Consider the following 6399-nt stretch of genomic DNA (forward strand, 5'->3'; position numbering starts at 1 on the left):
TTTTTAGATGACCCTGATAATTGGCTCATGTAGTGACTCGTTCAGTGATATGCATGCTGTGAAATCCCTATTTCTTAGAGTAACAACAGATAAACAGAGGCTCCAGGTATCTGGTATATCAAGAAGATTAAATATTTGCAAAGCTCAATAGAAACTATAGGGTTTTTGATAAATTTGTATACACATGTGTGTTTGTGTGTGTATTTAGTTTGTTAAGAATCTTCAAACAAGCACACATATACAGCAAAGTTCATAGCTTAAAATTGGTTTTAAAAATCTATGTTATTTCTTGGATTTCCTGTATGCCTATTCATGACTAACTTGAAGTTGCTGAGGTAGCACTATTTATCAACAAGTCCAATATGTTTTCTTCCAGTTGCACTATAATGTTGATCTCATTTGGACTGATTGCTAATTCATCCAACGCATTATGCTGACTTTTGTAAAATGATCATTACTTCATATTACCAATGAATTTAAAAACGTTCTAAAAGGCAGTCTTTTGAAATGTGTTAGTTTTAAAAGTTATTTATGGCATTGATTTACAGACAGCTGTGTGTTCAAATGTGTTTATGATCACAACACATTTCTCATAAAACAATGTGTAATATTGCTGATTAAGTAACCATTTAAATATGTTGTTTGTAGTGTCCCTAACTGTACCAGTCATTGAAGAATTCTCATAAAAGTCTCTTACAGCACATCAATTTAATTATCACATATTGATCAAGTCAGTCTCCTTTGGAATTAAAATCTATTCTATGTGCAAAACAGTTATAATATAAAAATGTGTTATAAGTGATGCCTTAAAGAGCAACTCCAAAAGGGTCATATTAGGACCCTGTTAAATATTTGCTTGAATTATTTTTCAAAATATGATAGAAGGTTATGTAAATGTCCCAAAATGTTTTTAAAAAGTTATTTTTTTTCCAAAGACCTTTTATCAAAAACTAGATTCCAGTTTGAATGTTGAGTGGGATTTAGTAATGGAGAAGAAAAAGAGGGTTTTTTTTTTTTTTAACTGAAGCAGCATTCTAGGTAAAAGCTCAGGAGTGGGAAATAATATCAGGGTCTTTGTAGTAAATACTGGCAAAACCAACATAGCTAAAAGTGGGGTGAAATGAGTATAGGGAAGTAGATATGGAGTATAAGATGGATAATAAATAGCCAATATATTCAAATGGCAGAGTATGTACTTCTAACATTATTTTATGACTGTGAAAGGTAATTTGATTATTTGAAATGAGAAAATAAAATAATTGGAACTCTAACCATAGTCTGAAAAATGGACTGATGGATGAACAAAGACAGCCAGAATACCACACACAGTTACTTATCACACCAAACTTGCTTTCACCCAGAATTTTTATTTTATCTATCTTAAGTTGGCCATTATGAGACATATGCAGATATAATACTGTTGAGGGGGTTTTAGGAATTCTGAGGCTGTTTGTGTATATTATAGAATTAAATAAATGAAAAAAATGTATTTATATTTTTGGTTCCAGAATTTCCTTGTATGTGAAGGATGTGATGAATGAGGGGAGACAGGGAAAAATCCTGCTACTGTGGAGTAGAATTGGAAGTATCCATATCGATCTATAAACCTGTAAATTGCCTGCTGAAACAACCTAGAAACGATGATAATCTGCTAGTGGTGAACAACCATAGTACACAGATCTTAACTTCTTTTTTTCTTAAAGATTTCATTTATTTATTTGAGAGAGAGTGTGCACAAGAGAGAGCAGGGGAGAGGGGAAAAGCAAGCTCCCCGCTGAGCAGGGAGCCCAAGGCAGGGCTCGATCCCAGGACCCAGAGATCATCACCTGAGCTGAAGGCAGATGCTTAACCGATGGAGCCACCCAGGCGCCCCCACAAATCTTAATTTCTAAGTAAAATTTTTCATGAAAAGGAGAAAGGGGACTTTGGTAAAATGGCTACTTTCAAAATGAGATGGGGAAAATATGTGATAAGCCAACACCTTTTTTTTCAGAAAGTAAGAAAGGTTTTGTGTGTGTGTGTGTAATATGTATATTCATTTAGTATTTTATACTCTCATGGTCACTTATATTAGCTGTTTAAATGTTTATTGAGTTGAAAAAGAAAAAAATAATATATGTATACATATGGTTGGTATACTCCATGTATCATGTTAGGATGGAATCTTGAAACGGAGAATATTTGGTCTTCTCACCTTTTGGGTAGTAGACTCTGGGATTATATCTGTCAATCTTAGACAGTGTTTCATGTTCCTCCAAATCTGCACTCAGTAGCATAAGAACTGACCAGTATGTATTTCCCTGGCTGTTGATCACAGTCATCCAATTAACACCTTATAAGGTCACATGTTCCTTCAAATGATATGTAACATTTTATTTTTATTCACCTTCTCTATTAAAGACAAACTGCTACAGTATTGCAATACAAAATTCCCATATTTAAATCCATATATTACAATGTGTATAGTTGGTGCTGAATGAATAAAATATAACAGTTTCAAAGGAGAATATTCTGAAGGGTCTCCTAGGACAAATGATAAAAGGACCATAACAAGCTAAATTATTCTGCTACTACTTTCATGGTTCGTAACTATCCTTTCTCTTCCATTACGTGTATATTAGAAGTCAACATGTTCTGTTGGGGGGAGAATTATATTTTCTTAAATCTGTGTGATATTCAATATTGTTTCTTTAGGCTTGAATAGACATTCTTTTTCTCCTATTCCACAGGTTATTCCATGTGCCAATAAAATAAAAATTTGGGAAGTCAAATGTTCTTACTTAATTTTTATTATTTTAGGACCCAAGGACCCAGTGCTAATGAGAAATGTATACTGGTACCTGAACATGCTAGTATATCTTAGCTAAACTGGTGCACATGTGCGCACACAACAGAAAGAAGTGGGGTGGGGGGAGAGGGAGAGGAAATGAGTGGAGGCAGAGCTGGAGAATATGAGATGTAAATCTGATCTCTGTATTGCATGACCAGAATACTAAAGATCTGGGCTAACTTGAGTCTGTGAATATTTTAAGGTCTAACCTGCAGATGGGAATTAATTAGACAGGGATAGGCTTAGATTAATCATGTTATAATGATTTTCAGATGGTTAAACTACTTCCATTTTTCAGTCTTATCTCTCTTATATCTTCAAACAAATGGGTGTTTTCTAGGACTACTGGCTATTAACATCCACTTCTCAGATTTAAAAAAAGAGAAAAAAATTATTAGACCTCACTAAACTTCTGACTCTTCTAAATGGAAGGGTTTGTTTTTTAATAAAATATTTTCGTTGCATCATGGAAAGACATATCAAAATAATTAAAATTGAAAATTTTGCTGATTGAAATATATGGTTTTAGAATATCAGGAGTATAACAGTATCAATAAAAAGTATTATATCACTGTTCTTAACAATACCTGTCCCCAGGGGAAATTAGTTAACAAAAGTTCGGTTATTATCATAGCCTAACTGATCTAAGGGAAAGGAAAAAACCCAATTGCAAGCCACTTTAGCCATCCTGTCCTACCTAAGCGGGAAGAAAAAAACTAAGAATCATGTGAAGTTGAATCCAGAGGCATAAGCTTATTAAAAGACTGAGACCATTCTATAGTGCAATAGAATGCTTCCCTCCTGACACATCACCAACACAGAACTAAAGGTCCATGTATAGCAACTTTTTTTACCCACTACACCATGCTCTGCTATCAGGAAAAAAAAGAAATACAAGGTTTACCAAAAGGCAAAGAAACACAATTTGAAGTGACAGAGCAAGCATGAGAACCATACATGACACAGATGTTAAAATTATTAAACTGGATGTTTAAAACAACAGTGATTAAACAGCTATGATTAAAATGCCATGGGCACTCTGATGGATAAAGCATATAGCATGTAAGAACAGATAAGCAACATAAGCAGAGAGATGGAAATTCTAAGAAAAAAACAAAAAGAAATGCTAGAGATAAAAAACACTGCTGTAGAAATGAAGAATGCCTTTCATGGGCTCATCAGGAGACTGGATACAGCTGAGGAAAAAAAAAATCTGATATGGAGGATATATCAGAATCTCCAAATGAAAAAAACAAAGAAAACAAAGACTGAAAAAAATGAAACGCAAGATCCAGCAACTTTTAGACAACTACAAAAGGTGTAACAAATGTATAATGGGATGCCAGAGGAAAAGAAAGAAAGGTACAAAAGACTTATTTGAAACAATTAATTTCCCCAAATTAATCTCAGACATTAAACCACAAATTAAGATAGCGAGAACACTAAACATGAAACATTTTAAACTACATTTTAGCTAAATGAAAATGAGAATATAACTTATAAAAGTTTGTGAGATACATGAAAAACAGTATTTAGAGTGAAATTTATAGCATTTAATGTGTATATGAGAAAACACAGGAAAATCTAAAATCAATCATCTAAGATTCCATCATAGTAAACTGTAAGAACAAATTTAATCTGAACTAAGCAGAAGAAAATTAATAATAAAAATGAAAGCAGAAATAATGAAATGGAAAACAAGAAATAAATAGGGAAAATCTGCAAAACCAAATTGGCACTTTGAAGAGATCAATAAAGTCAATAAGTCTTGAACCAGGCTAACAAAAAAAAGAGAGAGAGAAGACACAGAGAAGACACAAGTTACTAGTATCACAAATGAAAAAGGGTGCATCACTCTACATTCCATTGACATTAAAAAGATAAAAAAAGACATATTGTGAACAATTTTATGCCTACAAGTCTGATAACCTAGGTGAAATCGATCAATTTCTTAAAAGGCACAAAGACATATTGTGAACAACTCTGTGCCTACAAATCTGATAACCTAGGTGAAATAGATCAATTTCTTTTTTTTAAAAGACTTTATTTTTTTTGACACAGAGAGATAGAGCAGAGGCAGGGAAAGCAGGAGAGGGAGAGCAGGCTTACTGCTGAACCGGGAGTCTGTTGCGGGACTGGATCCCAGGACACTGGGATCATGACCTGAGCTGAAGGCAGGGGCTTAACCAACTGAGCCACCCAGGGGCCCCGAAATAAATCAGTTTCTTAAAAGGCACAATCTGCCAAAACTCACACAAGAAGAGACAATTTGAATAGACCTACATCTGCTTAAATAGATTGTATCAGTGATTAAAAATCTTCCAGGACAGCACCAAGTAAAAACGGGTTCATTGGTGAATTCTACCAAACATTTTAGGAGGAAAATATCAATTCTCAACTATCTCTTCCAGAAGATTTAAGCAGAGGGAATACTTACAAACTAGTTCTATTAGAACAGCATTCGCCTATTACCCAAGCCAGACAAATATATTACAAGAAAACTACAGAGCAGTATTTCTTACAAAGGTAGATGCAAAAATTCTCAACAAAATATTAGCAAATTGAATCTGAGTATGTATAAATTACCCACTATGGTCATCTGATATCTCAGGTATATAGGCGGGTTCAACATTTGAAAATCAACTATGTAATCATCATATCAAGCTAAAAAGGAAAAATCATATGATTGTATCAATATAGGCTGAAAGGCATTTGACAGTATCCAACACTCACTCATGACAAACTCTCAGCAACTTATTAAAATATATGAATAACGCTTAAAACTCTACAATAAGAAAACAAACAATTTGATTACAGTTTGGCCAAAGAGTTTGGCAGACCTATCACCAAGTGGCAAATAAGTTCATGAAAAGATGCTCAATATCGTATGCTATCAGGAGAATGCAAATTAAAACAATAAGGTACCATTACACACTACATATATTAGAATGGCCAAAATCTGGAACAGTGTCAACACCAGTTGCTCACAAAGATATGGTGCAACAAGAACGCTCATTCATGGCTTTTAAGAATGCAAAATGGTGTGCTCGCTTCGGCAGCACATATACTAAAATTGGAACGATACAGAGAAGATTAGCATGGCCCCTGCGCAAGGATGACACGCAAATTCGTGAAGCGTTCCATATTTTTACACAACTAATGAATCATCGAACTTTACATAAAAAACCAGGGATGTACTGTATGGTGACTAACATAATATAATAAAAAATCATTATAAAAAAAAAAAGAATGCAAAATGGTACGGCCACTCTGGAAGACCCTAAGGTGCTTTTTTACAAAGCTAAACATACTTTTATCACATAATCCAGCAATTGTACTACTTGGTATTTACTCAAAGGAGTTGAGACTTAGTCCATTCAAAAACCTGCATTTTTTAAATAGTGGCTTTATTCCTATTTGGCCAAGCTTGTAAGCAAGCAAGATATTCTTCACTGGGCCAGCAGATAAACTGTAGTGCATCCAGATAATGGAATATTCTTCCGTGCTAAAAAGAAATGAGCTATCAGGCCAGAAAAAAAACATAAAGGAAACTTAAATGCGTAATACTG

The 6399-nt window shown here is 34.0% G+C and overlaps 1 non-coding gene across 1 annotated transcript; it reads left to right on the plus strand.

The window, feature by feature from the left end:
- Positions 1 to 5873: 5873 nt before the first annotated feature.
- On the plus strand, positions 5874 to 5980 carry LOC121101472. Its single transcript, XR_005833464.1, has one exon. It is a non-coding gene; the product is annotated as a U6 spliceosomal RNA (small nuclear RNA).
- Positions 5981 to 6399: the final 419 nt, after the last annotated feature.

This window comes from Ursus maritimus, unplaced genomic scaffold (genome assembly GCF_017311325.1).
Source record: "Ursus maritimus isolate PB19 unplaced genomic scaffold, ASM1731132v1 scaffold_10, whole genome shotgun sequence".
In the NCBI taxonomy this organism is placed as follows: Eukaryota; Metazoa; Chordata; class Mammalia; order Carnivora; family Ursidae; genus Ursus; species Ursus maritimus.